The following is a 23,835-nucleotide window of genomic DNA, read 5'->3' as shown; positions in this document are numbered from 1 at the left end:
GCCCCTCCATCTTTTTCCCAGCCGTCTGCAGTTGCGCCTGGACTCTTGGAGGGTAAAGGAGAACCAGCTGGCTTTCTTGGAGGGCTGCTTGCCTGAGGGTTTCTTGAGGGGGGCCAAAGTGTTGGCACAGTCAGAGAACCTCATGCTTTATTTCATATATAATTTGATTTTATTTTTTATAGTTTTTTTTATTTATTTTTTATTTTATTATAATATTAAATGTAATGCATAATTAATCTCAGCATTACAACAACAAATATGTTTATTTAGTACTAAACACATCCATAAAACATCAGCAAATAAAACGGGGATGGAGGGGACTATGTGTAAAGTGAGGAAGAAAAAGACAGAAACAAAAAAGATGGCACTTCATCCCTGGTGGTCCAGTGGGTAGCATCTCTGCACTGCTGCTCTGCCCCTTGTCTCTCTGCTTTCTGCCTTTCTGATCTCTTTTCCCTTCCTTTCATCTTTTCTGCTTTTTGTCACTTTTCTTTCACTCTTGCCTCTTTTCTCTTTAACCTTCTTTTCCTTTTGTGTCCGCCTTGGGAAACGGTATTTCCTGATGGTATCCCATTCTTCCATGGCCTGTTGGTCTGGAAATGGCCTGTACACTGGAGGTCGTTTGCGATACCTATGAGTAGAGTGTAAACACAGTTAGTGTTAGTTCACAATGTACAAAGCAACATGTATTGAGACAAACAGAGCATGAAATCTGAACACAACTAAAACTTCAGAACATTGGCAATACACATTTCAATGAAAAATGTTGACCGTAGATCCATATCACAACATTATGACCCTTGCCAGATATGTTACCAAGGTCTGGTGACGCAGCAATTAGACTGCCGTAGTGTAAAATTCACTAGTGTCTGTCAGCGTTCATGTGATCAAGCAATGTTTTTGATGTCAGATTCAGAGATGTGAAATGTGCATCATCTTGGTAGAAGTTTACAAAATGAGATAGTAACCAAGAGCAATGTAAGCTGTTCAAAGTGTGCATTAGGTCTAGAAGAAGTGAGGATATTCAGACTTGGCCACTACAAATGGGGAGATCTGCAGTTTAGACAGGATTGGTACAAGTTGACTGTACTCTTAAAGACTAGAGGTTCATTAATAATAGTCTGTACACACAGTGCACCCAGATGGCCCAGTGGCATAGTGTTCCACCTGAAGTATTGTGGGGATGCAGTCATAGGATTTGTAAGTGCGTTGCACAGGGCTTGTGGGCCACGTGCCTCTCACCCTAGCTATGCCTACTACCTTGGTGTCTCCATGATAAGAGTCAAATGTGTGATCTGACTGTAAAGTACCGACATTACAGAACAAATGATAACAGTCACTATAATCCGTGTGATATGACTAATACAATGACTACGCCATCTTGATGTATGACAACGAAGAAGTATGACCTGTAACATCAGAGCCAATGCTTCTCAATTTGATGACTTGGGATTGCTGAATGGATACCATTTCTCAAATCATTGATGTTAATCTTATTCCCATTGTGAGGTGTAAACTCTCTTGCATGAGATGAGACAGGTATGTCATGACACGAGACCATAAGGAGCAAAAGATAATACATTACCTGCTACGAAGTGAAGGAGTTGACATTGTGGTTGTGGAAATAGTTATTGATACACCCAATGTTGCAGATAACATCATGTGTGAGAGAGCAATGGTTAAGTGGCATACTGACAAGTGCCATGTACGGAACTATATCAAAATGTTATGGAACAAGTCCAAATGATGTTTTTGGTTGATCTGTGAAGATTTGTGATGACACCTATGTGTCAAGTACATACGGGTGACTTATGTGCTTTTTCACAGCATTAGCACCGGCCAGTGAAGGAGGCAGCTCCACGGACCAAGGGAAAACAGCTCACCAGACTGGTTCCAGTGCCGAGTCAGAACAGGAGGGAACAAGTGGCACGGTGGGTGAGGGGAGCCTCGCTGAGGGTACTTCTGACGTGACATCAGTTGGATGACCACCCGGTTCCAGCTCCAGTGAGGACTCCCAAGTGGTGGTGGAGGACCCAGGAACTAAATCATCTACATCCGAGTCCACCACCACCCCTACCATTCCCATACTCTCAGCTGCTCCCCATCCCACTGTCCATGGTCACTCCCCTAGAAGGGGAGATGTCGCCTTCGCTGCAGGCACCATATCCCCTGCCTCTGTCTCCCCTGCTGCCCTTTGTGTGGAGGCCTCGACATCCTGAGGCAGTTCTCTGTGGGGCCGACAGCAGTGCTGAATGTCCTCCAGGTGCATACCAATCATTAAACACACATGGTATCATTCCTGGAGGGCATTCACTCTGAAATGTCTGTCCTAAAGAGATCCAATCAGGCTCTGGCCTCCACACTGACGGCAGATCCAATCAGGCTCTGGCCTCCACACTGACGGCAGCTGTCCCTCCCCCATCCTGCCTCTTCCCCATCCACATTCCCAACTCCCCTCCCTGACCCAAGAGCATGCAAACATACACATGCACCCACATCAACAGCCACACGCAGCACACAAACACACAGACACAAGAACAAACCCACACACACGCACACTCAGGAGACAAACAGCACACCCACCCACAAAGACATACCACCAGACAACAAACATGCATCCACAGACACTCCACAGACCTCCGACCCTTCTGCCTCCACACCCTCTACCCTTGCCTCTCCTGTTCCACCCACAGCCATGGTGCCCCACCTTGTTCCCATTGAATTCTTCCCTATCAAATCCTACACACCCCCTCCCACAAAGCGTAAATTCACCCCCATTGCCCAGACATCTACATCTGCCCCCCCTGAGAAGAAACCATGCACCAAATCATCCCCCACAAGAAAATTCCCCCAGCCTCCCAAAAATAAATCCCCTCCAGTAACCCATACTTTCCCAGCCCAGTACCTCTGTCACCTAAAAACTCACTCCTCAAAAGACAAAACCCCTCCTTATTCCTGTCCACACCATAAAAGGTTTTAAAATCCCCAAATTATTTAAGCCCAGCACATCCTCCCCTCCATCTACACCTCCCACTACAGCTGCCCCCCCTCAATCTGAGACAACCACTGCAGTGGAGCCATCACCCCATCAATCTGACCCTACCACTGCAGTGGACCCACACCCCACTCATGATTCTATCCCTCCCAAAATCCAAAGCAGCCCCCCTAGTTTTAGCCCTTTGGTGCCAGGCTTGCCCCTAGATGCCCCTCCAAGGGGAGGTGTCCCTTTGTAGGAGAAGTGCAGGCAAGCAGTGAATGGTAAGACATTTGTGGCCCTCAAAGCCATTGACTCTTATTTGACTGGCCATTGGTCTTTTTTGCATCACCGTTACAAATGTAGGTTTGCTGAATAAAGCATTTGCTATTTATTTTTTCATATTTATGTGTCCTCATACTGGATTTCTGGTTAACTGTTATTCATGTGTAATATGTGGTGTAAGCATACAATGATGTAAGTATGTTGTGGATTGCATATGGTCCATGGGGTACAAGTACTTGCTCAGTATGTACCCTAGATTGTTATGGCTACTTTGGCTAGATTTCAATGTTAACATTGGTTTTGTCTATGAGTGTGACGTAAAGTCACAAAGTTTTTTTAAAACAACACAGTTCCACATGGTTCATGCTTTCAGTTGTCAACATAGTTCAAGTGTGACAAAGTGCAACAGTTTAGGAGAAACATGTTGCATATGTTTATAATGTGCAGGAAGACCACTGTCTCATCAATAAACCTGGATAGGTATGGAGTTTGACAACATGGTAGTGAGTTTGGACCCCCCCCATGTATACAAAGTAATGGTACAAATCTTTCAGGTGACTTGATTATGATAGGCAATGTCAAGTCCTGTTAGTACATTCTGGTGCCGATCACGATCCTGTAAAAACCGGCTACGAACCGTCGGACGGAGCATATTCTCCGTCCGACGCGTACCCGGTCGTCAAAATACACAAACATGGAATTACGATTCGCACGGAAACTCAATTTCCGTACGAATCGTACAAAACCCCGACCGACGAAAATAAACATACAAATGTGATCCGGGAAAGCGCCGACGTGATGTCGGGACGCACGCAGCCTGCCATTCACGAACCAGGAATCACGATTCGCACCGACGTCATCCCGCACGGTGAATATTTTCCGGCTGCCAAAAACTGCCGGGAAATCAGGACGGCGCGAAGAAGGAGTACCTGTACGCGACGGACAGACATGGACCCGAACCTACGTGTCATTCCGGCCCTCATAGCAGTCGACCTCCTCTACAGGTTCGGACGCAGACGCCGCAGAAGGTCAGAACAACAAAGGGAGGGGAGAAAGGGGGGGGCAGGACCAGGGGCAGGCCACAAAACCCCCACCAAAGTCACACAGCACACATGCCCTGGACATACCTGACCCCCAGGCCCTGGTCACCATGAGGGGGTGGGGGCGTGTCCAGCAAAGCCAGCGTCCGCCACAACGGAAGTGCCTGACAACGCGAACCGGCAACACAACAATACAGGTACGTCCCGTACCCACGCCTTAAGAGCGTGGGAACGAGTCGTACCACGCCCACACCTACGTCATCCCAACAATGGCGGGACGGCTGTACCCACGTGGCAAAGGCCTGGGTACGGGCCGCACAAGCACCACATAGCGTGGGGACGCATATGTACGGACCGTACCCCCACCCACGTATGTATGGAGCGTACCACCCACCCCAACAGTGTAAGTACGACCCGTACCCTCACCCGTGGACGTATGGAGCGTACCCCCACCCCAACAGTGTAAATACGACCCGTACCCTCACCCGCGTATGCATGGAGCGTACCCCCACCCCAACTGTGTATGTACGACCCGTACCCTCACCCCAACAGTGTATGTACGACGCGTACCCTCACCCGCGTATGTATGGAGTGCACCCCCACCCCAACCGTGTATGTACGACCCGTACCCTCACCCCAACCGTGTATGTACGACGCGTACCCTCACCCGCGTATGTATGGAGCGTACCCCCACCCCAACAGTGTAAGTACGACCCGTACCCTCACACGCGTACGTATACGTCCCACCCCAACAGTGTAAGTACGACCCGTACCCTCACCCACGTACGTATGGAGTGTACCCCCCACCCCAACAGTGTAAGTACGACCTGTACCCTCACCCACGTATGCATGGAGCGTACCCCCACCCCAACCGTGTATGTACGACCCGTACCCTCACCCCAACCTTGTAAGTACGACCTGTACCCTCACACGCATACGTATGGAGCGTACCCCCCACCCCAACAGTGTAAGTACGACCTGTACCCTCACACGCGTATGTATGGAGCGTACCCCCCACCCCAACAGTGTAAGTACGACCCGTACCCTCACACGCGTACGTATGGAGCGTACCCCCACCCCAACCATGTATGTACGGACCGTACCCTCACACGCGTACGTATGGAGCGTACCCCCCACCCCAACAGTGTAAGTACGACCCGTACCCTCACCCGCGTATGCATGGAGCGTACCCCCACCCCAACCGTGTATGTACGACCCGTACCCTCACCCCAACCGTGTATGTACGACGCGTACCCTCACCCGCAAATGTATGGAGCGTACCCCCACCCCAACCATGTATGTACGACCCGTACCCTCACCCCAACCGTGTATGTACGACGCGTACCCTCACCCGCGTACGTATGGAGCGTACCCCCACCCCAACAGTGTAAGTACGACCCGTACCCTCACACGCGTACGTATACGTCCCACCCCAACAGTGTAAGTACGACCCGTACCCACACCCACGTACGTATGGAGCGTACCCCCCACCCCAACAGTGTAAGTACGACCCATACCCTCACCCCAACCGTGTATGTACGACACGTACCCCCACCTCGTATGCATGGAGCTAACCCACACCCGTGTATGTTCTAAGCGTACATATCGTGAAATAGGAGGGGTGTGTGCAGATTCCTCCCAGCAGTGCCCAGACACAGGAGGGGTGGGTGCAGAGTCCTCCCAGCAGTGCCGAGACACAGGAGGGTGGGTGCAGAGTCCTCCCAGCAGTGCCCAGACATATGAGGGGTGGGTGCCTATCACTCCCAGCAGTGCCCAGACATAGAAGGGGTGGGTGCAGATTCCTCCCAGCAGTGCCCAGAGACAGGAGGGGTGGGTGCAGAGTCCTCCCAGCAGTGCCCAGACACAGGAGGGGTGGGTGCAGATTCCTCCCAGCAGTGCCCAGACACAGGAGGGGTGGGTGCAGATTCCTCCCAGCAGTGCCCAGAGACAGGAGGGGTGGGTGCAGAGTGCTCCCAGCAGTGCCCAAAGACAGGAGGGGTGGGTGCAGATTCCTCCCAGCAGTGCCCAGACACAGGAGGGGTGGGTGCAGATTCCTCCCAGCAGTGCCCAGACACAGGAGGGGTGGGTGCAGATTCCTCCCAGCAGTGCCCAGACACAGGAGGGGTGGGTGCAGAGTCCTCCCAGCAGTGCCCAGACGCAGGAGGGGTGGGTGCAGAGTCCTCCCAGCAGTGCCCAGACATAGGAGGAGTGGGTGCCTAACACTCCCAGCAGTGCCCAGACACAGGAGGGGTGTGTGCAGAATCCTCCCAGCAGTGCCCAGACACAGGAGTGGTGTGTGCAGATTCCTCCCAGCAGTGCCCAGACACAGGAGGGGTGGGTGCAGATTCCTCCCAGCAGTGCCCAGACACAGGAGGGGTGGGTGCAGATTCCTCCCAGCAGTGCCCAGACACAGGAGGGGTGGGTGCCTAACACTCACAGCAGTGCCCCTGCAAAGAAAAGGGTGGAGTACCCACAGATCCAATGCCCACAAATGTCAGTCAGGTGCACAAAGATCCTGCAGTACATGTACCACATGTGTGCGAGGCTGGAAGTATACATATGCATAGCGCCTAAAAGAATACATGTACACATGAAGTCATGGCAACAGTCTACATACACAAGTACAGTGACCACCAAGGATGCCACGAATGATGCAGGTGGAGACATCGCTCTGCATGCATGTGCAAAGGTGAAGGAGTCCGTCACACCCCCAACTGATGTAGACACAGCTCAGCACCACATAGTGGAAACACCCTGCAGGGAAGATGTCAGGGTACACAGATGAAGTAACACACCTTGGGACAATTTCACCATGCAGTAACTGCTTACATGAACAAAGACACTTAGCTAACACCTTGTGATGGCACACAGATACCAGGGTCCCCCCTATGACCAGCACACTACTACATTTTCCACACACCCAACACATGTTCACCACCCAAAATCATGTAGCAGCCCCACCAACAGCAATACCACAAAAGCAGTAGTGATCTAAGGAAAAATAAATTGGCTTTATTCAGCATTACCAAAAAATGTTTGTGTGGATAAAGTTCAATATTTACAAAGCCCATAGGGCAGTCCATGAGTCACAGCTGGATGGGGGACACAGTGGGACGCGTGTCCCCTAGCTTGCCTGCACAGTCAGACTCCTTCGTCTTCCACAGCGGGGATGGCATCATGTGGGGGGGAAGGACCAGGCACCGCAGGGACATGAGGGCGAAGGGTAGGCGTCGAGGGTGCAGGGATGGAGGACTCCACCACAGGGGGTGGGGCAGGGCCAAAGGCGGAGGCCAGGATCTCGCTGCACACCTTAGCAAGGTCCTCCAGCGTCTCCCCTGCACCCGAAGGAACCACAGGCCCCAAGGAGGGGGGAGGCGGAGGGATTTGTCGCAGCGCCACTGGGGGAGGGGGTGGACAGGGGGGGACTCAACCACCCTGACCGGGGACTCCCTTGACCGCTTGCGGGGTGGTGTCACAGTGGGGCTCAGGGACAGAGCGGCCATGAAGGAGTCCTTGCCGGATATGTGGCCAGGAGAGCTGAGGGGAGGGGATTTGGAGGGAGTGGATTGGGTGGAATGCGGACTCCCCCTCTGGCTGCATGACTTGCGTTTGCCCCCCGACCCAGTGGGTGTGCCTACTTCACCCTGTGTGTGCATGCCAGGAGGTGTGCGTATGACCTTCCCTGCTGGTGTGGTGCCTGTGTCTGTTGTGGTGGGTGCATGCTGACGTCTGGGTGTACGTGGGACAGGCATGGGAGTGGGAAGTGTGGATGGGGCAGGGGTAGAGGGTGGGACGTAGCGCTGCAGGAGACCCACTGCTGCAGTCAGTGTTGAGTCTATGGACCTCAGCAACTGGCGTTGGTCAGCCTGCGATGAAAAAATGCCCTCCAAGTATGCCTCCATGTTGTGCAGCACTTGGCTGTGGCCATGGAGGACATTAAGGATCGCAGCCTGACCAACCTGCAACTGCCGCTGGATGTCCACAGACTCAGCATTGGCGGCAGCAGTGGAGACAGGGGCAGGGGGTGCGGTGCCTGGCAGGAAGGAGACATGTGGTGACCGGGCACGCTGGGAAGGGACATGAGCAAGTGGGAGGTGGCTGATGGCAATGGAGGGGGCGGGGTGCGATGTTGTGCCGCTGTCAGCTGCTGGTGCAGCCTCCGCCCACTCGGAGAGATCATCCTCGGACCCGTCAGCTTCATATTCAGTTGTGCCAGTGGACAGGTCCTCGGCCTCACTCTCCTCCGCCTCTGTACCACTCAATGTGCCAGCCACGATGTCAACGCTGGCACTGGTGCTCGGTCCCTCCGCTCCGTCTGTGCTCATGTCTCCCTCCGTCTCCCCCGACGATGCTGTGGGCAAGGTGAAGAGACAGCAATTAATCACACACCTGTATACATATGTCACATGAGTCCAATCTACATAGGTTACAGTGCATAGCCTGCAAAGAAAGATCGTAACACCTACAAAACAAGGTACAGATGGGGGGCATGCAACACACAGTTGGTTGACCCACCATGCCAATGAAAATCCATGGAGAGCATGACACAATAGCAAATGACATGAAATGGAGTTTGACATAGGAGCCAGGCCCTGGGGACAATCCAGCACTGCATCTGCACCACACAGCATTGCCGAAAATAGGGATGAGGAGGGACCATATCCATGAACTTGAGGCACATGCTGCATAGGTAATACTGAAAACATGCCCATCATGACTGGCTCACTGCACCTTGAGTGTATGTCCAGACAAACATCTTACACTGGCCAGACCTAGCAAGGAGAATTCTGGTTTTGACATGTATGCTTGGCCCGCACGAACCACCCCCTACATGAGACAATTTGTTGAGACACAGGTGGCACTTACATCTCTTAGTCTGGGTGAAATACACAGGGGCTGCATAAATGCAAGATTGGACGCCAAATACCCAAGGGGCGCCTGTCCAAATAATCATGTACAAATGGCCACCATCAGATGATTGTAACAAGACACACAGGCACTGGCCACCGTGAGTATGAACATGGAAAATCAGGTCAGGCTGTACAGTGGACACTTGTACTACATTTTACGTCATATACATGGCGCCAGGGGACAATGGCACAGAGCACAACCTATGCTGTAGACACTGAGAGTGTCCACGTTTTGTGATGACACACATGACACCTAGGAAAATATGCCCCAGGGGACAGTAGTGGCCACACAACTCCATGGTCCTGAATGGGAATGACTGCAACACATGCCACCATCCCTGCACCATGCGTATCGCACACTCATGCACATCATGTCACAGGCCACAACATAGGACATGCGCGCTGTAAGGCATTACACTTGAGAGACTAACTCCCATGTCTGGACTCAGCATCAGTGCCAACTGACATGGAACCCACATGTACTGAACTGGACAGGGCAGAGGCAAGGTCCAAAAACCTGTTACACACCACCCCCACACATGATGCCACAGGCATTGTTCACGTGGAGAAAGCACCAGCCGACATTACCTTGTGAAGGAGTGACTACACACAGACCAGGGAACACATTGCAAGGAGGGGAAGGGAGGCAGGAGAGCACAGCTATTCTGTGGGTAACTGGATCTGCACAGCACCTTTAAACCCTGCCAGTGTATCCATGCAACTGTGCACTTACAAATGCTGGTGACACACAAAAAACACACATGTACCTACCCCCTTCCTGCTGCTGCTTCTCCTGTAAGCGCCTGTCCAAGTCTGGAAAGACCACCGCCAGCACACGCTTATGGATGTGGGTCAGACGGCGGCGCCCGCGGTTCTTATGGGTCTCAGGTGAGTCCCCCAGCAGGACCCGTGCGATCCTCCGCGTCCAGCACCGGATATCCTGCCAGCGTTTCCTCACCTGGGGCAGGCGCCGCTTGCGCCCATCCGCACTCCTCACAGCACTGACGGCGGTCAGCCATATCTGCTTCTTGGCAGAGGCGCCTACCTGTGAGGATGAACAAGTGACACTACATCAATACACCAGGCACATGTCACAGAGAGACATATTTGAACAAAATTGCTGTTTACAACAAGGCATAGTATGCATCCAACGCATTGCACCTTTGTCATAGGGACATGATCCTCTGGGGAAGGGCTTAAGCAGTACGTGCCATTGAAAGTACACAGGCGGAATGAGGGCAACCACACAATCAATGATCCAGGCTCACACTGTGCATCACAAGCTACACCAGGATAATGTGCAGCACCTCAAAGCAGTCACATGCCACAGGCCACTGACGCTACCGCAGCAGAGTACATAGACACACACAGGCACAGGACATTCACCTGCCATTTCCAAATGCAGCGACAAACCTCACTCTGCACATTTGCCACTAGACGGGGGGGGCTCACAGGTGTGGGGCTGGCTCTGCACGTCAGACACACAGCACTGCTCCCTGCTCACATCACATGGGCAGGGTATCTCCATCCCTCATGCAGCCCGGGTGCTACACTCCACATATGCATCCACCCACATGACAGGGGACTTACACACACACCCATGTCCAGGGTACGAACACATCATGTGGACACTCTCAGCACAGGTACACAGAACTAACACACATCTGTGGGTACAGTCACCTGTCACACTGGGCTGACCACAAAATCACATGAGGACTGTAGAGGCTACATTCCCAGGAGGACAAGACAGGCAGATTGTGGCATGCACCATGCAGTGATTGTCACAGTAAACCCAATGCAAGTGAGGACGGCAGACATGCACCACTGCATGCTCTGGCTGGGAGACATCAGGCATTCCCCCCCTGGGACCCCCCTACAGTACATAGCATGTGTGTCACACCTGGACACAATGGCAGAAGTCACAGTCACAAAAAAGGGACACAGTCTGTGCTAGTAGACTCTGCACTCACCTGATACCCTGGTCGCCCATACAGCAGGGGGTACTGTGGGAGGATCACATCCAGCAAAGCCAGGTTCTCCTCCAGGGTGAAAGGCTGTGACCTCTCCACAGACCTTGACATGGTTCCAGGGAATCAGTAGCAGCAGCTGGGTCGTCGAATACAAAGATGTGCAGGCAAGTGCTCCCTCATGATCGCAGATCGTACCACCTGGCTTGGCATTCATGCTTGGTCCTTCTGGTGTCCGCAACAGCATTCACAGTATCGACGATCGTCTGCCACATGGCTGTTTTTGCTGAAATGCTGGTCTGTCTGACCAATGTTCCAAAGAGCTGTGGCTCGACTCTGAGGATTTCATCGACAAGGACCTCCAACTCTCGGCTAGTGAACTTTGGATCTTGTTAGTGGGCATGGTGAGGGGTGTGGGTGAGGATGGTGGGGGGTGTGTGGATGGTTGTGGGTGTGTGGGTGTGGTTGTGCAGGTGTGTGTGTGAATGTGATGAGGGGGTGTTTGGGAAGGTGTGTGTGTGAAGGTGTGCAAGTGTAAGGTGTAGTAAAGGTTCTAGTATGGTGCTGTAGGTTGTCTGTGGGGTCTGGCAGCAGTGAGTCTGTTGCAAAGGCTCATGGTTTGTGTGTGTGGGCCCTTTTTATTGGTCCATTGGTGGGTGTGGCTGTGTTTGAACTTTGGGTGGGTGTGTTATAAGGAGTGGTTGTGTTTTGGGCTTCTGTTTTGGTTTTTGGCAGTTGCAGATCAGTGAATGTGTTGTTTTAGTGGTAGTTGGACATGTTTTGTGGCTTTGTGCCATTCGAATGGTGTATTCTTGTGTTGTTTTGGGTTGTCCTGGTTGTGTACGTGCATTTTTAGCGTGTGTACGGTGTGTACATGGGCCATTTTGTTGTACAGTGCTGTCCTTGTGTGTGGCTTGGTATGACTCGTACATGCGCGATGTTGTGTGAAGGTGGTGATGTTGGGGCCTGGGGTGCGCTCCGTACTTAGAATGTTGGGGTGGGGGTACGCTACATGCATACGCGGGTGGGGGTACAACTCGAACGTACACGGGTGTACATACATGGGGGGTACGACACGTACACGGGTGTACATACACGGGTGGGGGTACGACTCGAACGTACACGGGTGTACATACACGGGGGTACGACACGTACACGGGTGTATATACACGGGGGGTACGACACGAACGTACACGGGTGTACATACACGGGGGGTACGACACGTACACGGGTGTACATACACGGGGGTACGACTCGAACGTACACGGGTGTACATACACGGGGGGTATGACACGTACACGGGTGTACATACACGGGGGGGTACGACACGTACACGGGTGTACATACACGGGTGGGGGTACGACTCGAACGTACACGGGTGTACATACACGGGGGTACGACACGTACACGGGTGTACATACACGGGGTGGTACGACTCGAACGTACATGGGTGTACATACACGGGGGTACGCCACGTACACGGGTGTACATACACGGGGGGGTACAACTCGAACGTACACGGGTGTACATACACGGGGGGTACGACACGTACACGGGTGTACATACATGGGTGGGGGTACGACTCGAACGTACACTGGTGTACATACACGGGGGGTACGACACGTACACGGGTGTACATACACGGGGGGTACGACACGTACATGGGTGTACATACACGGGGGGTACGACTCGAACGTACATGGGTGTACATACACGGGGGGTACGACACGTACACGGGTGTACATACACGGGGGTACGACTCGAACGTACATGGGTGTACATACACGGGGGTATGACACGAACGTACATGGGTGTACATACACGGGGGGTACGACACGTACACGGGTGTACATACACGGGTGGGGGTGTACATACACAGGGGGGTACAACACAAACGTACACGGGTGTACATACATGGGGGGTACGACACGTACACGGGTGTACATACACGGGGGGTACGACACGTACATGGGTGTACATACACGGGGGGTACGACTCGAACGTACATGGGTGTACATACACGGGGGTACGACACGTACACGGGTGTACATACACGGGGGTACGACTCGAACGTACATGGGTGTACATACACGGGGGGTATGACACGAACGTACATGGGTGTACATACACGGGGGGTACGACACGTACACGGGTGTACATACACGGGTGGGGGTGTACATACACAGGGGGGTACAACACAAACGTACACGGGTGTACATACATGGGGGGTACGACACGTACACGGGTGTACATACACGGGTGGGGGTGTACATACACGGGGGGTACGACTCGAACGTACGGGGGCTGGGGGGGTGTTCGGCGCGTATGCGGGCACATGTCTCCATGTTTGCTATGGGAGTTCGGTGCGGACGGTGTTTTTTCCATACGGTTGTAACATCGGACGCACAGGATGGATCGTGATTCCGCGGTCGGACTTCACTTTTCACATTTGTACGGTAAATCGTCCGGGTACGTGTTGGACACATTTTCCTACCCGAGGACGTGTGGGGAATGATTCCCAATGCGATTCGTATGGTCTTTTTCCCATGCGAATCGTAATTGGCAGTTTGTACGGCACTTGTACGATTCGCACGGTAAAAAGACCGGATACGAGTCGTACGGGGAATTTTTTTACCGGATCGTAATCGCCACCTCTGTGTCTACAACATTTTTCTGTGCTTGGAAATCCAAAACCCCTTCTAGCCCCCTCATGTGACACAGCTGAGGGTATACCTATTCAGCATGATAATGCACAGCAACAATGGCCTTCGTGGCTCAGTTCATGCAAGCAGTGTGAACCTCAGTTGTTGGTACCAGAAGTGGTGTAGAGTGGTTTAGTTCAAGGTGGATGCAGTGTGCCAGTCCCGGCTGACACTGCCCATGGTCATCTGGCCAGGGCCTCACAAATGCCAATGACTACAGAGCACTGCCTCTAGTGTGTAGTCACTGTTACGAGCTACAGGTGGATAGACCCCTCCCTTGGGTTTGCATCCTTAGTGCATCAGAGGGATGCAGAATTGACACACAACACCCCTCACCTGGGACACTTAGGAATGTGCTGAGATGTCAATGTGTTTGGCACAAACACACCTTCCGCTCATGGACTGGAATGTCATATTTTTGCTACTGCCTTGAATTTCATGCCACATTTGACTTGTGGTCACTCCACACACAGCGTACACAATGCATGGTCCTCATTACGGCATGTGGCCACATCACTTGTGAGTGCTATGGATGTGACTGCAACCTGCCCCTCCCTGGATGGACTTTTGTAAATCCTATGTGATGCACCCACAGCTGAAGTCTGACATGCATGGTGTAATCTTAGGAATTTGGGCACTGGTCAACAGGGGTGAGTGCCAATTGTGGAGATTTGTGAATTGTTGTGGTGTGGTATTTTGCACAATCTTCAACTGATAAGTGTTTTTTCTGCCCAAGCTTGGATTTTATAGTTTCAAACACACATAATTCGTAGTTGAGAACATGACTTGTGAGTAGGTTGTCATTTGTGCATGACTGACAATGGAGTCCTTTTGAGCTATGCTTGATGCTGTTCCAGATCACACAGAGCTGAAGTAGGAGTGCTGTTATGTCTATTGTATTGCCCAGTGCTACATGTGGTAAGCAGAGTAGACTGTGAGTGCACAGAAGTGTTGTGGACCCATCGGCTGTGCAGATGCTAAAGGAGCCAATATCACACTCATGCTCTTAGTTGCCACACAAGGGAGAAGGTGGATTTTTGAATGTGACGCTTAGCTGCTGATGTGTTTAGCAATGTTCATGTTGCATGTGGTAAGCTAGCTTAAACAAGGGTAGAGGTGAGAGAAACTTGTGTTCCCTTTTTGTGAATGGAGTGTAGACTCATACGTAACGGGGGCATGACAGAAATTGAGTTTTTCATAGAGTGTATGGTAGGAGTGTAGTTCAGAGGCGTTGTGTAGGAGACGTGAAGTTTCCTCATTGTTCCAAAGTTCGTGGTTTGAAATGCGGGGGTGTGAGTCATAGTGTGTGAGCTTGTAAGACTGGTTAAATCCTGTGCAAGGTATGCTAGGAATAGGTAAATGTGATTGAGGTAGAACCAGCTAGACAAGGTTGTAGTCTGGAAGGAGAGGAGAGCTGTAGTTTGTGTCACTACGGTGAGAGATTACTGTAACAGTTTAGTGTCATTGAGTAGGGATAGTTGTTAATGTGCAGAAGTCAATGGAGGTATGGAGCATGGGACTCGGATGTGGATGTGACAGGGCCACAGTGAGACAAGCTTTAACTAATCATTTATAACACAGTAGATAAGTGTATGTCAAGGGTAAATACCAGTTGTGAAATTTAGGGTGCTGTATGGTGAAATGTGAGGTGTAGTCCAGTTGATGTACGTTGTGTTTGAATCTGTGGATGCATTTGTTTTTTAAACGACTATCTGTAGAACTTGATCAGAGTAGGGTGGGTGAATGGTGAAATGCGAATGACTGAGGACATATTCATTGAGCAATGGAAGTGTCTTGTTGAGAGATGGGGTGATGTGTGAAATGTGCATGTCAGAATGAGCTGTGATGGTACACATTGTGATTTGAGTGCAGTCCAAGACATTACTGAGGGTGCAACTGGTGATGAGAGTGGTCCATATGACATGTTACTTATAACATCTGCTGAGGAAGTGATGAGTACAGTACATTGTGTACATGTCATGTATGTGAGAGTTGTTGTGTACATAGTGATGAAGAGTGGTGCTGTGAATGTAGGTGTGGATGTAAGGACAGCGCCAGTGTGAGATTCGGTTTGGAAGAGTTTGAGTACAAGTTCGGAGCTTGTGGGGCAGAGATGCTTTACCAGAGAAATGCACCAAAGGGGGCTTATGACATGCTTGTGTATGTATGATAGTTTTCAGAGAGGAGCATGTACTTGAGGTGGTTGTGAGAAGGGTCATACCCGCACAAGTAGAGATTATGCAGGCCACGAGGTAATGTTGAAATGTACATATGTGTAGATTATGTGTTTGTAAGTAGACAAAAACAATTGCAAGATAAAATATGAGGATGTAGTATGTGTTTGCTGCAGCTTGCTGTCTGCCACAGAATATTCATGAATGTTGGAATGGGCGCTTTGAGTACACTGGCATATGCAAAACCTATTGTCCTCACAAGACAATTTACCTCCACCTAGCCTTGACTAGTCTGAGTTGTGTGTGGGCATGAGTGGTGAGTTACCCTTTGTAGGTAGATGTTGTCACTGATTGATCATTCTTCTCCTTGGATACTGCCCTGGGATGGAGGTGGTGATTGCTTATATTGTACTGTCATGATACAGAAACTTTAGATGGCTGTCCATTGCTTAGAGGGCTATAGAGCCCCCTCCCCAAGTGAAAAAGTAAAGGATGTGTGTTGTTTGGCTATGTCAATTTTGTCTGAGAGCCACAGGTTAAGCCCCCCCCCCCGCCCACCACCTCAGCATCCTCTCCAATGGTGGCACTGAGCTTACACAATGTGCTGTGTACTGGTCACTCCAGCACTGTCAGTGGAACCTACGTCCTGAGACTCATGAGTACTCCTACTGCTCTGCAGTACATATTCTACACTTTCAGAATGGAATTATTTGTTAGCAGCACACACTATAGCCTCAGGAGTAGATGCTAAATTGGTGTGAATGACAATCTCAGAAGATGACCCTAAACACATACAGATTGGGTGTTCTGTGCAGCGCCCCCAGTCCACACATGGTGACTGCGTCCTACATTGTTGTTGGCCCATGCATTTTCCTCATTCCTGATGAATTTTGTCTCCAAATAATTCACTGACGACTGGGACACAACAACTTCTAGGTTGTTTGAGTGGGAATCACTGAAACCATAACTGAGTTGCTGGGTCTGGGGACATGTATGTTGTCCGGTACATTTTCTTCAGGGCTTTTCTGTAGACATAGTCATCATAATGTCATCAATAGACTGCAGTTCAGTTGCAGGCTGTGATGTTAGCCATACTGACAGATGCTCAAACACACCACACCCATCTCATTGTGCAACTGGGTTTCTTTTACTTTGTAACATGACAAGCTGTGATGAACACAGAGTGGGATAAGTCAGGGCAACTTGTAACCTGCCTCCTCTGTTGCTTAGCAACAACCCAGCAGATGTTGCTGATTATCGATCACCTTTCACAGATGCACACTAGTCAGGCAACCATCCATGAATCATTCACAGTGTATTGTTGTGGCCTATACATTCACCCCTACTCTGAACACATGGTAGAATTTTCCTGATTCCTAACTGGATTGAATCTACCTGAACTTGAACTATCAGCACGTTCAGTGATCAACACCCCGTTGGCTGGTACAAGAGATACTGCGCCCTGCCATGTTGACCACTCATGCGTCGGACAGCCTCCCGCCCAATCTTGATGATGCCTATGAGCTTGTACTTGAACACAGGTGACTGTATCTCTCTTGGGCTACCTTGAGTGATTGGAGAGACCCACAATCCATGAGGCAATTTCTTCACTGTACATTGTTAAAATACAGCAGTGCCCTGCTGGCTGGCCTGAGTGAACAGTGGCGGTTGAATGGCATGTGTCCACAAGGGGCGTGTCAACCTGGAATGGCAAAGCATAGTATGCCCCAAAATAGTTGTGTCCTTTATGTATTTGATTGCGTTGTGCGTGCTATCTGACCTGTGTGCATGTTAGTGATTGTATATAAGGGTTTAATCTGTCTGAGTCCTGCTCTGGATCTGTGCTGGGTCCTTCCAATTTTGTTCTTCCTGACACATCCAACATCCTATTCTGGTTGTGTCTCCCTATGGTGACCTGTTCTGACTCTGGCGTACTCATCATGACACAGGATGTGGGACTGTGTGATGGGGGAGTGGAGTTCCAGGTTGGACTGTTGTAGTCAATTTGATGTTTCTAGACATGTATTGGTCTGTCAACAATTAGTGCATCAGTTAAAGTGAGGTGTGAGATAGTAAATAAGCTATACCTAGATTATCCATCTGATTGGGTAAATGTATTGTCTTGCTACTTGGTAGATCAGCTATTGATTTTGATTTTACTTTTCTGTGTGATTTACACATGTTGTATTTTCTTTGGCAGCTATTCAGAGTAAACCATGAACTTCTTCTAGGGTGTTTGTGAAATGGCAAGGTAATATGGATGAATGATGTCACTTCCTGCAATATGACTTCCTATGACATGAGATGTAGTGATGTTTGTATGCGTTTCAGATCTTAGGATTTAGCCCTGTATGACAGATGAATGTAGGTGCGGGCATTGTCCCAGTGAATATGTCTCTATGGACATACTTTTGTGAGTACATTGGAGCTCTGTTGCCCTGCGAAAATTTGTTGTGTGTTCTGGTGGACTCATGCATTCACTTTTAATACATGCATAACTGTGACTATGTGCATTCCTGTTCGGTCTGACTGCACCTACCTGATGATGACATCCCTCATTTGACAGACACAACATGCTATGGAACCAGGGTCAGATTGGGATCCCAATGATGCTCAGGCACTCTCAAAGTCATTGGCGCACGTTCCAAGATCATCCCTTTCATTGTAGCCTTTGTGCATTTCCCAGGCAAGGTAGGTTTCAAAATAGCACACTGCTGCTGATCAAGGGGGTGTGGGGTAGGGTAGCATGGCCAAATGAAACCTGCCTCCCTGCAAGGCCCCTACATACAACACAGCCTCCCTGCACCTTCCACAACCTGACAGTGATGGGCGGATGGGAGAGATAACACTGCTTCTGTCAGGGCACGCAAGGCAGGGTACCAAGGTGAGTATACCCCAAAGGCTGGCCCCCAGCCTCAATTTACAGCACAACTGTGAAACAGACAAGTTGCTGGCACCACATTGCAGTGGCCTGGTGGGTCCCGGGGAAGTAAGTCAGTCTCTTGAGGTGGTTTTCATAGGCACCAAAAAGACCAGCCCACAGGTGACCCTTGTGGCCCGGTACATCGACCAATGCCCAATTGCCCACATTGCCAATCCAAGCCTATCCAGAATACTTTCTGATAGAACTCAATGCCCATAGGGCTCAATGTGCTTCAGCCCCCCCTGTCGTGTGTGTCAGCCCAGGCCGAGAAAGCTTCCCTGCACACACAAACAGTTCTTGAGCTGCTGTGGGTGGCTAATCTTTGCGCATCAGCACCCAAGTATTTCTCAGGTGTTTAAGGGACAATTTACTATATGATGATGCTTTATTGGTTTTTCAACAGTCCCTAGAGCAACCGCATCTCTACTCTGCCCATTCCTTATAGTTGAGACTTACATTTGCTGCCACAGGGTGAGAATGCATTTCCTGCCCACTAACCATAGGCTTTGTTTGTTTTGTTTTTTTCTACAGCTTACACTCCACCCATTATTATTCATTGCTGGGAGTATTAGCCCCCAACCATCCCAAATTGGCTTAACATTGCTGAGGATATTTACCCCCAACCCCAAATTGGCTCAACATTGTTGGGGGTATTTGCCTCCCAACCCCCATATTGGCTTCACATTTCTGGGAGTATTAGCCCCCACGCCCCAAATTAGCTCATCATTTATACAAGAGGCCTGTGCACACGTGGTAGTAATATGCAGAGCAAATTCTGCTTCTCGGTAATCATGAAATATTGTAAAAGCCACAACAAAGACAGTCAAACAAATAATATATAAGAAGAACACTTCAGGTATCACGTGTTCTTTGTGTTTAATGAAGATCGATTGCCCAGCCAACACCTGTTTCGTCAGGGTGGAAAACCCACATCTTCTCCAAGGCTAAAGGATGTACAATGGCATAGTATCAGACACTATGGCACATTACATAGTGTGTGCAAATACTTGGCGACATGTGACTTAGTGCAACAACACCCTTGGAGACATACCCATAATAGTGTAATCAGTTGCGATAGGTTCGATAGGTCCTACGGGTAGGGTAAAATCCCGTGATGTGAGAGGGTGTCGAAAAGACATATGAATTGGCACATAAGTTCTGTGCATGCATAGTATATTGATGCCGCTTATACAGTGCAACATCTATGAAGAACCCGTAGGGCATTACTAGCATAGTCTAGACATTGTTCTTATTTATATAGTAACATCATACTTTGTTAGCATATCAGTGGGTCATAACGTACAGTAATAGCTATATCTCAACATGGTGTTGAGTGGCATCTACATTTCATCTCATAATGCTTAAAATAGCAAAAGGCCTCTCACAGAGATCAGAAACAGGACACAATCTATCAAAAGAGTGGAGAGAGAGAAGGGAGAGAAGACAAACAAAAGCACAAAGGAGAGAGTGTATCTGATATGTAGCAGAGTCAAGTAAGCTAATGTCCAGAATGTATAATCATACCTTTTAGGCAAGATAGCTGAAAGACGGTCGATCTGTGAAGACAAGAGTGTGTAAAGTGTGGATAAATCAGCCATCTGAGCAATGAACTCGAATGCTGCGCTCCTGCATATGCCCGGTCATATAAAAAACGGAGTGGGAGGCTTAGCTCTCCGCCGGTTGTACTTCCGTCCTGGCTGTTTTATGAGTGGTGTTCACATTAAATGGTATGTTAAAAACGATTAATGGACCTGGTCACATGTCCGGTGGAGTATCACTGTTAACAGAGAGGAGGCAAAATTGGAAACAGAAAGTGTGGCAGGGTGCCTATCTATAGCATTCTTACAGCTAGGAAAGGTAGATGGAACCAAATAAGGTTCCGCGATTGGAGGGTAAATGCACCCATAGGGACAGCAGTAAATAAGGACTGGTTTATTCGAAAGGTCAATTACCTAGTAGTCGCGCTATATGTTGGTCGTATAGTACAGGCATTAGTATTAAAAAGCAATGGCCGGGTGTAAACAAATGTCACATTAGAGTCTATCAAAAAGAATAACATAGCGTAGGTGGCGTCTTGCATTTAGAGGCAAATCGGGAATACAGACAAAGCCACTTCAAATGGGCTGTGAGTAGAATACAGACAAAGCCACTTCATACGGGCTGTGAGTAGAAACAGCGCGTCGGTAGATGGTGCGTCAAGAATAGTATGTTGAGATATCTATTTAACTTGAAACGTGTAGCCTCTGAAAAAGCAGCGTATGAGTAAACAAGAGCTGGGTAGTGCTCTCTCCAGGTTATGTGATCCTGCAGGGTAGAAAGTAGATGTGAGCAATGACGCGGTAGGGCAAGCATGAGGGGGCTACGGAGAGCAGTAGATAATAATCCTTACCTCCTGGAAATCTGTAAGGGGCGGCAAGTTTGCTGGTGATTCTGTAGACCTACGGCAATAACCGGAAGTGTGGTTACGTCCTCGGCCCGCCTTATGAAGAAAACAGCTAAAAGGCTGTAACATAAACCTGAGTTCGGAAATGAACCAGGAAGTGAGTAATGTCTGTGAGTGAGGTAGGACAGAAAAAAGGATTTCCCTATAAAACACGTGGGTGTGTATGTTACTGCTGATCTAACGTGAGCAAGGGAGCTGGTGAGAAAAAGATGGAAAATAAGGTGACAAAATGGTAAAGCAAGGATTGTTACATTTTTGTATATGGTATTAAAATCGCTGACATGAGAATATTCTCTTACGTTTGAGTCAGGGGAAAACAACATATTAGTATTGTGTTATAGATTCAAGTTCAAGTTATACATAAACACGATGTTAACATATGCAATTCACACGAGAAAATGGCAGTTGTTATTTTCAAGCATTACAGTATTCATCTTAACACATAGAAGTCCTGATGTATAACGGTCCATAAGTCAGACATGTCAGTGCAATATTTATGCATGGAACAGGGATGTTAATTGGGTCTACCATCAGAATAACCTGTGTGTAAAAGGTGTACAAAAGCTCATAACGCTGACAGATGTGAGAACTTTGAGATGTGTCTTTCGTGAACTCAAGGACTAATGACTGACAAATAATGATGTTTAAACAATGATCTTGGTGCTGCTCTCTTCTATCAGTCCCCTAGAAAAAAATTGTAATTCATGGTCTGTGTTAAGACCAAGCTCAACAGATTTCAATCTCATGATCCAAGTGGCTTCTACACAGCGTAATTGGAGTTCCCTATCACCACCTCTTTGGTTAGGTTGTTCTATTCCAAAAAAAGAGAACTGTTTGTAAGAACCTTGAGCTTTGCAACTTGTGGCATGAGTTGCCATGGGGTATCTCCCATCCCCTTGTTTGAGTGCCTGTGTGTGTTCGCTAATGTGTACTTTGAGCATGTGAATTGTACTGCCCACATCTTGCTTCTGACATTTGCACACAATTATCTATATGAAGTAGCATGTCATGCAATTGATATTCTGTTTGATCTTGTATTCCCTCCCGTCCAGGCCGTGGAATCCCGTGACATTGTGCGTGGCCCACCTACACACACAGCAACTTCCACATTTATGGAAACCCAGTGTACGCTGCATGAGACAGTCATTTTCTTTGATGATAGTGGGGACAGTGGGACTCAAAATGGTACTTAATGTTCTATCTCTTCTATTTGTGATGAGAGGTCTGTGTGCTGTAAAGGTGTATAGAGACTTGTCTGCTTTTAAAAATGTTCCAGTGCTTGTGCATGCTTTTAGAGAGCATGTTTGACATTTCATTATGGTAGTGATGAGTCTGACGGGTTGTGTGGGGGGGTTCCTGGTTTCTCTCTCTTTAAGTGTCTCTACTCGTGGGAGTTTCATAATACGTTTTTCTACCTTGTCTAGGGATGCTCAATGGTAGCCTCTGGCTTTAAACCTAGTTTTCATGGAGTGTAGGCATGAGATGAACTCCTTATTCTCACTACAGTTCCTCCTGGCTTTGGTGAACTCTCCATACGGAATTGCCTCAATTTGATGAGGAGAGTGAGCGCTGGTAGCATGCAAAACTGCATTGCATGCCGAAGGTTTGCGGTAGAGCTTGCTGTGTATGAACCCCTCTTGGGCGTATAGTTCCACGTCTAAAAAGACTATGTTTGTACTGCTGTGGTGATGGGTGAATTTTACTCCTAGTGTGTTGGTGTCCAGGTACTCATAGAATTCTTGTAGTGTGTCTTCTTTCCCTGACCAGAGTAGTAAGCAGTTGTCTATGCACCGACCCCAGTATACAATGTATTGATTTAAACGAGCTGCCCCTGTCACTCCAGATCCATTTAGCTTCAAAATACACCATGAAGAGGTTAGCAAATAAGGGGGAAAACTTAGAGCCCATGGCCACTCCTCGTGTTTGCTTATACCACTGGCCCTCAAATATGAAGCAGTTGTTATACAGAATGAGTTCTGTCATGGATAGAAGCATTCTTGTATGTTGCCGGTTTCTTGCTGAAATGCCACTCCATAGCCTGTAAGCCAATTCGTGGATTGATGTTGGTGTAAAGGGAGACCACATCTAGTGTAGCTAAGATGATGTCATTCTGCCAGGTAAGATCAGTGAGTAGACTAGAGATATGTTTGGTGTCCCTTATGTACGCAGGGAGATTTTGTACCATGGGCTGTAGGAACATGTCCATGTATTCTGCTAGTCTCTCTGAAGGAAGCCCTATGCATGACACGATGGGTCTACCTGGTGGAAAGGGAAGGTTCTTGTGTACCTTTGGTAGAGTATACAATACGGGAAATCTAGGTCTCTGCACTTTCAGATACAGATGTTCGTCTTCGCTAAGGAGCCCCTCTAGGTACCATGTTCTGAGATGCTTGTTGATAAAATGGTGAGAGGCCCAA

At 49.1% G+C, this 23,835-nt stretch overlaps 1 long non-coding RNA gene across 1 annotated transcript; it reads right to left on the bottom strand.

Annotated features, from left to right (window-relative positions):
* Positions 1 to 243: 243 nt before the first annotated feature.
* Positions 244 to 21,438, bottom strand: LOC146856106 (uncharacterized). The gene is made up of 3 exons (XR_014980903.1): positions 21,365 to 21,438; positions 20,500 to 20,752; positions 244 to 631 (listed from the first exon to the last, which is right to left on the bottom strand). It is a non-coding gene; the product is annotated as an uncharacterized LOC146856106 (long non-coding RNA).
* Between the last annotated feature and the right edge of the window lie 2,397 nt (positions 21,439 to 23,835).

Source organism: Triturus cristatus, chromosome 4_1 (genome assembly GCF_964204655.1).
Source record: "Triturus cristatus chromosome 4_1, aTriCri1.1, whole genome shotgun sequence".
Taxonomy (NCBI): domain Eukaryota; kingdom Metazoa; phylum Chordata; class Amphibia; order Caudata; family Salamandridae; genus Triturus; species Triturus cristatus.
Note: the sequence above shows the minus strand (reverse complement) of the source record. Positions and strands in the feature narration are given on the sequence as shown.